Source organism: Cnephaeus nilssonii, assembly GCF_951640355.1.
Source record: "Cnephaeus nilssonii genome assembly, chromosome: X".
Lineage (NCBI taxonomy): Eukaryota > Metazoa > Chordata > Mammalia > Chiroptera > Vespertilionidae > Cnephaeus > Cnephaeus nilssonii.
In genome coordinates this window covers 23,578,805-23,587,902 of record NC_137071.1, presented here as the reverse complement: position 1 = coordinate 23,587,902, position 9,098 = coordinate 23,578,805, and the positions used below count along the sequence as shown (strand labels likewise).

The following is a 9,098-nucleotide window of genomic DNA, read 5'->3' as shown; positions in this document are numbered from 1 at the left end:
CTCTCAAGCTTCATTCTGCTGCCATTTGTTTGAATTTGTTTACCTTCTATAATTGAAACTTTGTAGCTTGAGTGGAGGCTTAGGCCTGGCAAGGGCAGGCGGAAAGCTTGGCTTCCTCTGTTACCTAGGAAACCTTGCTCTCTGTGGCTGTAGCCATCTTGGTTGGGTTAATTTGCATACTTGCTCTGATTGGGTGGTGGGCGTGGCTTGTGGGTGTGTTGGAGGTATGGTCAATTTGCATATTTGTCTATTATTAGATAGGATTAGACTATAAACTCTGAGAGAGGACAGTTTTTTTTGTTTGTTTTGTATTTTTTTGTTGTCGTTGTTTTTTTGTGGGAGAGGGGCTGCATTGTTATTTTTTGTCTTTTGTTTAGTGATGCATGCCCAGCACCTAGAAGAGTGGCCTTTACACAGTAGATGCATACAAACTATTTGTTGACCTTTAAAAAACTAATAAAAACAAATAATAGTAATAACAAGGTTTAGGTTACAATCTATATATTTAAAAGGCTAAGTGACTGACCATCTGTCCGACTGACTGTCCAACCTACCAGCCGGTACATATGACACACATTGGCAATTTAAAAATAAACATTGAAAAAATAAATAAATAAACGTTGACTCACACATGCACGATGCATATCAAGCTCTTCCTGGTACCAATCGCATGCGTGTGTTTCGGTCTGTCATTGTCAATCATGAAATTGGTTGACACTTGTATTATAGAGAAAGGGCAAATAGCGATATTAAAATATTTATTCTAATTAATTTCCTTTCAATGTGCACAAATTCATGCACTGGGCCACTCGTAAAGAATAAAAAGTGTTTATTTGAGCAAAGGAGGGATTATAATCTAGGACACAGATTCAGGTAAAGAGGTAAAATGTGCTCCAGAGGGAACAAAGAAAGACAGGGTTTATAAAGGCCCAAACTAAAAGGGCTGTTCTCATTTCCGTCCTCCAGGTGAATGAAGGACTTGGGCTAGGTCAGCAGGGATTGGTTAGGTCCATCCTGTACATGGAGGATGCTGGTTTTTGAAACTGATTGGATGAAGACTGCAGATGGTCTGGTCACCATGACAAGGAGGATGTAAGGTCCATGTATATCCATGTAGCAATCCTTGATCCAGGATGTTTGATGTTGGCCTTGCACTGAGTTTAGGAACAGGTCAGCTTAACACTAATTTAACATTAGTTCAGGATCTAAGAGGAAATGTGCATGGGTCTCACTTCCTCAGTAGCCTCCGAACTCTGTTTTAAGTGACCCTCTTAGTGACATTTATTTCATTTTGTTTTTCTATGATCAACTTTATGAGTGAACTCAAGGTATAAAGACTTCATGTCCCTTACTCTTGCATTCCTCCCACATCTTTTTAATGGCTTGTCATAGCCAGAAGACATTCTCAAATGAATTTGCAAACAGAGAGTGGGGTGGTAGCAACAGGAGTAGAGAAGAAAACTCTAAAATACATGAGAACTTCAGGAGGGAGAAGAAAGAGTCAATAAAGAAAAGCCAGAGTGCCAGTGGGCAGTCCCTGGGAAGAATTTGACCTAGGCCTCGCACACCCAGAGTAGCAGCGCGCATGGATGGGCCTGATGCCCAAGCGGGAAGGTCTCCCTCAGTCCATGGCTGGGGATCTGGGCCAGTGAGAAGAGGCCTCACGACACTCCACTGTGCACAGGACACTGTGCACCCGGCCCCACACTGTGCACCCGGCCCCACACTGTGCACAGGACACTGTGCACCCGGCCCCAAGCCTTACCTCCCTCCAACGGCTTGCACCTCACGCCCTAGGGGAGCCTCCCACTGCTGCCACCTTGCCGGCCTGAGAGCCCCTCTGCTGGGCGGGGCCAGTGTGACCAAAGGCCAAAGGCCATGGCGTCTGCGCAGCTGCGGGTGGCGGTGGTCTGAGGTCTCGCGTGAAGCTCCCGGGCCAGCGCCGGACAAGCCCAACCTGTATGATTACAGCACCACCTACGATGCCATCTACAGGGACCTCCTCCGGAAAGACCGGGAGCTGTACACCCTGCTGTGGAGAAACAGGAGCATCAAGAGGCAGCTCGAGCGGTTCGCGAGCTGCAAGGAGGCCTTCGACCTGATCCTCGCCTGCGAGGAGAGGGTGTACGACCAGGTGGTGCAGGAGCTGAACTCGCGGGAGCAGGAGACCCTGCAGCTGGTGCACGTGATCACATGGACATCCAGGACAACTACCGCGAGGCCCGGCGGGGGGCCCTCCTCTTCTCCGAGCTCCACCAGTGCGTCTGCCTCATGGACGACGTGGACAGCGACGTCGCCGAGCTGCTGCTGGACTCCGAGGAGCAGAGCGGCCAGCCCTTCCTGCTCACCGTCTGCTTCTACTGACGCCCGGGCCTCCTGCCCGCCAGCCCGCCCGCCCGCCCAAGGGGGCGCCGCCTGTTAACACGTGCTCCTTCCCGACAACGCTGTTCCACGCCCCCCTCCCCCTCCCCCACGCCCGCTGCCGGCAGGCAGACAGAACCCAAGTAACCTCACACAGGAGGTGAGAAGATGTGCGTCCGTGCAGATGAACAGCCATCAAAATTTTATTCCCACTTCCACCGGGAAGTGGGGTCTTGTTTATGACCTTTTTTTTTGTTAACTAATAAATGGTTTATCGTACATTCCTCCCCAGTAGCTCTGTCTTTCATTGTACACTTCTCCCCACCCCCTACCTGCCTGGGGTGTAGGAATACCCGAAGAAAGCAGCGGGGCTGCATCTATTAGGAGAGGACCTGCAATTGTCTCATAAACAGATGCTGCTAGGCTTTTTAAAAAGCCAGAAAGGATGGGGCCCAAACCCTGCAATTCCGCTGACCCCATAGAACTGCCTCGGGGGCCTGCTTTCTTGGACACCCGCTGTTGGCCCCAGACGCTTTGGGTTGCCCACTCTGATGAGAGATGAGCCTGAGAGAGCAGCGGTGTGGAAAGCCAGGGGGCGGGCTGTGGCGCTGTAGGAAGTACACATACAGGGACCTGTAGGAACTGTACATGTAGCTCTCTCCTTCCCGTCCTTCCTCATTTTCTGAGCTTCCCCTGTGCAAGTTGAATTGTATAACTTCATTTGGTGTCAACAGGTGGACGGACCATGACATCGCCTCAGTTGTTGACAGCCCCCTATGGAATTGCGTCCCTTTATTCAGCGCCTGAGTGGTCACTTGCTCTTATGTTAGGGAGAGGGAAACCCTGAGTGTTAGTGACCTCATGAACTGAGAAAAGCTGGTGTGCAGCTCCTATGCCTTCTGCTGCCAGCAAGGAATGACTCCAAGGGGTTAGAATGGTCCCCTGCAGAGACACACCTGTTCCTGCCTTAGCTCAGGATGTGAGAATGTTAGGGGGACACTACACTGGCTCCTTCCAGCTGTTTCTGCATCTGGCATGATGTCCTTTGAGAGGGGCACATTTCCTGGGGCTGCAGGTATTGAGGTTTTAACAATGAGATTTGGGTCTAACAAATGGAATGCATTGCACTGTGTGTTGTAATCACAGGAGATAGATTTTTCTCTAATTGTTAGCTGTCATATGAAAGGTGAAGGGTAAACAATGGAATGGGATATAGTCAATGAATCATGTCCATGCAGCTCTATTCTGATGCTTTCTGAATGTATTGGTGCTAAGAAAAATTCCACAGGTTGTTATTCTTATGGATTTTCCACAACAGGGACTAGGGTTGCTCTGGGAATATGTAGGATGCCACAGATCTGCATGGTGTGGGTGGCTCTCCAGGGCATAAAAAAGCCTTATGTCAAAGCTTAGTACAGTATTTCTTTTTTTTACCTATGACAGAAGAGTTTTAGGAAACTAGCTTTGTCGGTGACCCAGGGAACACAGGAAGCTCAACTTTTCTGAAAACAGAATTTGGTCTTCCATAATTTCCTTTTTAATAGCTACCGTGGAGAAACCACTTACTGTAGAACAATTATACTGTCTGTAGAGCACTTGATCATTTACATCTTCACATGTGTTTTCAGCCCCAGCAAGGATTTATTATTCTACTTTTTATAATACAAACGTGAGGCCCACAGACTTTCAAGAAATTTCCAGAGAGTGGCAAAACAGAAAACAAATACAAATCTTCTTCTAAATCATATACTTTTCTCCCAATAGCATCTTGTGACTCTCACAATGAATGCAGAATAAAACCCCAAATTTGGAGCAAGAGGTTTGGGTAGAATGTGCCTGTCTTGCTCATGCTGGCATTTGGGTGCCAAGACAAACGAGGCAATCACTTTCGTTGTTTGGCTGAAAGTATTGGTTCTCAAGGTGCGCTCTCTGGGCCAGCAGCCCCATCAGCATCACCTGGGAGCTAGTAAGAAACAGACTCTCAGGCCCCAACTCAGACCTACTGGATCAGAAACTCTGGGGAGGAGCCCAGAAATCTGTGTTGTGAACCAGTCCTGCAGGTGATCCTGATGCCTGCTGCTGTTTGAGAAACACTGATTTAAAGGTACAATCTCATAAGTGTCCCCTACCATCCCCTTTCCCCACATTCCAACCTTTAGTTTGAAAGCCTTTTCTGATGCAGAATAAGCATTTCCTTGTAATTTCCTGCGTCAGGGTGGTTTTCTCTATAACAGTGAGCGAGAAACAGCCACAAATGCTGTGAAAGTTTGGAAGAGTGAGGAGGTGAAGGAAAACGTTGCTAGTTGAGATCATAGCGTTATTCTGGAAGGCTGTTAGGAGTCTCAAGACTTGGGACTTCAAAGTTGAGAAGAGAAAGCAAGAAAGAAAATGAAGAAAGGGCTGAATTTACACTCTCTAAATGTACACTTTCCAATTATGTGTAAGATTAGTTCTAGCACAATCAGTTACTTTTCCTGAAATGCTATTGTCATTTAATATTGATAATTCCAGCCCATTGGTTCAACTAATCAATTGATACCAACTACTAAGTTTAAAAATGAAAGCAAGCATGGTAAGTAACTCTCAGTGGAAATCAAGGAACGGGGCATCCCTGCCTTATGCCTGGAAAGGATGTGGATAATGCAGAGTATTATGTATTTGTCTGATGGAATGTGCCTGGACCAGCTCCTAAGACACCTACAAATGTAGCCCTCAGGGGAACTCCAAGGGTTTGGAGGAACTAGTTACAGAGTACAAAGTAATGGCAAGCATTTATTGCTCCTCACAAAGCCCAACTTAGTTTGTTTCATGAGTATTTGCTGCACACGTTAATAGTTACAACCAACAGGTTTACCAGGTAGAAATCACAAAGATGCTTTCTTTGTCCATTTAAAAAAATCAAAAGAGAGATGGTGTGTTCCTACATAGTAGTGAAAGTCCCTTTCCTGTTGTTTACTTTTATCCACATTTGGGCCAGGGTAGGATAGTAACTTGCATGGAACTTGTCACAATGACAGGCAGTACCCCATTCTTGAACTTTAAGAAGAAGAATTGGTATGTGCCTTGCTAGACCCTTTGACTCTCTAATGCTAAATGGGTGCACTTAGAAAAGTACATTTTACCTGATAGTATAGAATGGGAAGCTCTTGCTATATAAGTGTTATTCATTTCTTGCAGATATGTGCACAAACGTTTGGAGAGTAATTTCCCTCAAGTCAAATGCCCTTAGTTTCAGGAGCAGGCTCCACTCCTCTCTAGAGCAGGAGAGCCTAACTGATGCTGCTGTCATTTCCAACTTCCCCCCTTTTAATCTTGGCCACAGGTATGTATTTGTGACCATGCACTTCACAGAAAGCCCTCCAGTGTCCAGCCCATCTTTGCAGATTCATTGTTTGATGTTTCTCTGAAAGTCATTTTCCTATAGGCCAGACCTATTTTTAACAGTTTTATTGAGATATTGTTGACATAAAAAATGTGCATATTTGAAATGTAGCCTTGATGTTTTGATATACATACACATTATGAAATGATCACCACAATCAAACTAGTTAACATATCCATTACCTCTACACAGTTACGATTGTGAGTGTGTGTGTTAAGAAGATTTAAGGGCTATCATATCAGCAGATTACAAGTATACAAAACAGTATTGTTAACGGACACCACCATTGCTGTACATTAGATCTCTAGAACAAGACAAGTTATCAAACTATTTCTCAATCACATATTTTTAAAATTATTCGGATATAGAATCTCGGAGGAAAAAAATCTTAGGTTTAATTGAACAACAACAATAAAACCTTTGCTCCTTTGAACCTCATACCAGTCATCTATGACATTATCTAGGACTCCCATCATCTACTCTCCTCCTCATCCTGTCCAATCACTGAGACTTTTCCACCTGGATCCTCTGTTTTCTATCCTAACTCCTCCATAATTCTTGATGGTGCAAACATCCTTATAACTAATGTCTCCAGGCTCCCTTTCTCCTATTGCCTTTACAGGGTGGGAAGTCAGTGACTAATACTCCTAGGGGTCACTAGGGACCAAATTCCAGTGTAGAGAGGGAGGAATGCAAATGTAAATGCAGCCTAAAATTACATGAGGTGTTTGCTTATTTGTCTTTATCATCTTGAAGCTGTCGTGGCCCCTGATTAACTGATATTGAAGATGTGTTTCCTCAGTCAATAAGATTCTATAAAATCAACTGCATGTCAGAAAACCAGCTCTGGTACCCACCAGTGGGCCACCTTGTTCCGTGGCCCTGCAACCAGCTGGTCTGTGCTATCTCATAGGGCGTGGGGTCAGGTTGGTGACATGTGTTCTATCCAGGTTTTTTTTATTCTGTTCCAGCTCATTGTTTCTGTAGGGAAAGTGATTTAAAATTGTTTGCATGGGCTTTGTGACAGAACAGATCCCTGAAAATGATTTAACTCCCTGTAGTTGGTTTTTACAGCCTGTTATTGTGAAGGTTGTCTCCGAAGCCAGCTGCTGGACAGCAATTAGTACAGTACTATTGAGACAACAGAATGGAGGAGGAAATGAAGGTGGAAGGTTGTGTCCAATCTGGTCAAAGTAACCTAAAGTTTTATGCTAGCTACTAACTGAACACTTATAAGTGTAGGGCATACTTACATATTTTTAATTCTATGCCTACAAGGTATGAGGTCTTGTTTTGTCTTGGTGTCAGTGGTCAAAACTGTGGCAGAGAGAGAGTAAATAGCTTGCCTGAAATGGTGGGGCTGAAACTCTAGTGTAGGAATGCTTAAGCCCCAAACTAATGGTTTTAACCACCCTGCTCAATTTCTGCTACCCCAGCCCCACTTCCCTCCTCAACTCCCAAACCCTCAAGATAATTGAGAAATTATCTACATCTGATCCATCTTTGTGTTTCTCGCATTGCTTCACTTGGTGTGTATATAGTAGGTGCTCAATATTTGACTGTAAAATGAATACAACTTTATAAAACAGATCTGTATTAGGTCCTAATATTTTCAAGAGGCTTGTACACAAAATGAAAAAAAAATCTGTATCAAAAATAAAGTCTCTTTCCCTCTTGGTCAATAATGTTTTAATAGGTACAATGAAAAGATAAATATTTAATTCAGGGGGAGGTAACAATATGTTTGGTTTGTGGGGAGAATGTGACAGGCTCAAGTGCTGCAGCCCTTACTGCCCCATGGCCATACAGTTACCTCATCATGGGCAGAGGCACCTCCCTGCCCTTGACTTTCAGCTTGACCTGCTGACTTGTCTACTCTATGATATGTGGGTGAAGTGACTGAGAATCAGTTTTAAATCTAGACCTTACAAGGCCTCACACATTTCTTCTTCCCTCTTGCACCTCAAGCATTAGCATGAGGAGAGCTTTGGCCAGGTGTTGCACTTTCTTTTCTTTTCTTTCTTTTTTTTTGATTATTTCTTTTTTTAAATTATTGTCTAAAGTTTTACATATGTCTCTTTTTTCCCCAATTGACCCCCCTGCAGCCATTCCCACCCAGGGCAAGCCCCCACTGCCCCAGTGTCTGTGTGCATTGGTTATGCTAATATGCATGTGTCCAAGTTCTTTGGTTGCTCTCTAACCACCCTCTGGATCTACTCTTGTTCATTAAATTATGTTGTTCATTATATCCCACATATGAGTGAGATTATCTCATATTTATCTTTCTCTGACTGGCTTATTTCGCTTAGCATAATACTCTCCAGTTCCATCCATGCTGTTGAAATGGTAAAAGTTCATTCTTTCTTATAGCAGCATAGTATTCCATTGTGTAGATGTAACACAGTTTTTTTAATCCACTCATCTGCTGTTGGGCCCTTAGGCTGTTTCCAAATCTTAGCTATTGTAAATTGTGCTGCTATGAACATAGGGGTGCATATATCCTTTCTGATTGGTGCTTCTGGTATTTTGGGATATAGTCATAGAAGTGGGTTTACTGGGTCAAACGGGAGTTCCATTTTTAACTTTTTGAGGAAACTCTGTACTGTCTTCCACAGTGGCTGCACCAGTCTGCATTCACACCAGCAGTGCAGGGAGGGGGGGTTCCTTTTTCTCCACATCCTCTCCAGCATTTCTCCTTTGTTGATTTGTTGATAATAGCCATTCTGACATGTGTAAGATGGTACCTCATTGTTGTTTTGATTTGCATCTCTCGGATGATAAGTGACTTTGAGCATGTTTTCATATGTCTCTTGGCCCTCTGGCCCTCTATATGTTCACTTTTGAAAAGTGTCTATTAAGCCCTTTGCCCATTTATTGATTGGATTATTTATCTTTCTTTTGTTAAGATTTATAAGTTCCCTATAAATTTTGGAGATTAGGCCCTTATTGGATATAACATTGGAAAATACGTTCCTCCATGCTGTGGGCTTTCTTGTTTTTTGTTGGTGGTTTCTTTTGCTGTGCAGAAGGTTTTTATTTTGATGTAGTCCCATTTGTTTATTTTCTCCTTAGTCTCCATTGCCCTAGGAGCTGTGTTTGTAAAGAGGTTGCTAGGACATATGTCTGCTATTTTGCTGCCTATGTAGTCTTGTAGGATTTTTATGATTTCCGGTCTTACATTTAAGTCCTTTAGCCATTTTGAGTTTGTTTTTGTGTATGGTATAAGGTGGTGATATTTTTTTGCATGTATCTGACCAAATTTCCCAGCACCATTTATTGAAGAGACTGTCTTGACTCCATTGTATGCTCTTGCCTCCTTCATTAAATATTAATTGTGGATAATGGTTTGGGTCGA

General features: G+C 43.8%; 1 pseudogene across 1 annotated transcript; it reads left to right on the top strand.

Moving 5' to 3' along the window:
• The first annotated feature begins 1,027 nt into the window (after positions 1-1,027).
• Positions 1,028-2,364, top strand: LOC307096135 (RNA polymerase II subunit A C-terminal domain phosphatase SSU72-like; annotated as a pseudogene). The gene is made up of 2 exons: positions 1,028-1,092; positions 1,798-2,364. The product of its transcript is annotated as an RNA polymerase II subunit A C-terminal domain phosphatase SSU72-like (transcript).
• Positions 2,365-9,098: the final 6,734 nt, after the last annotated feature.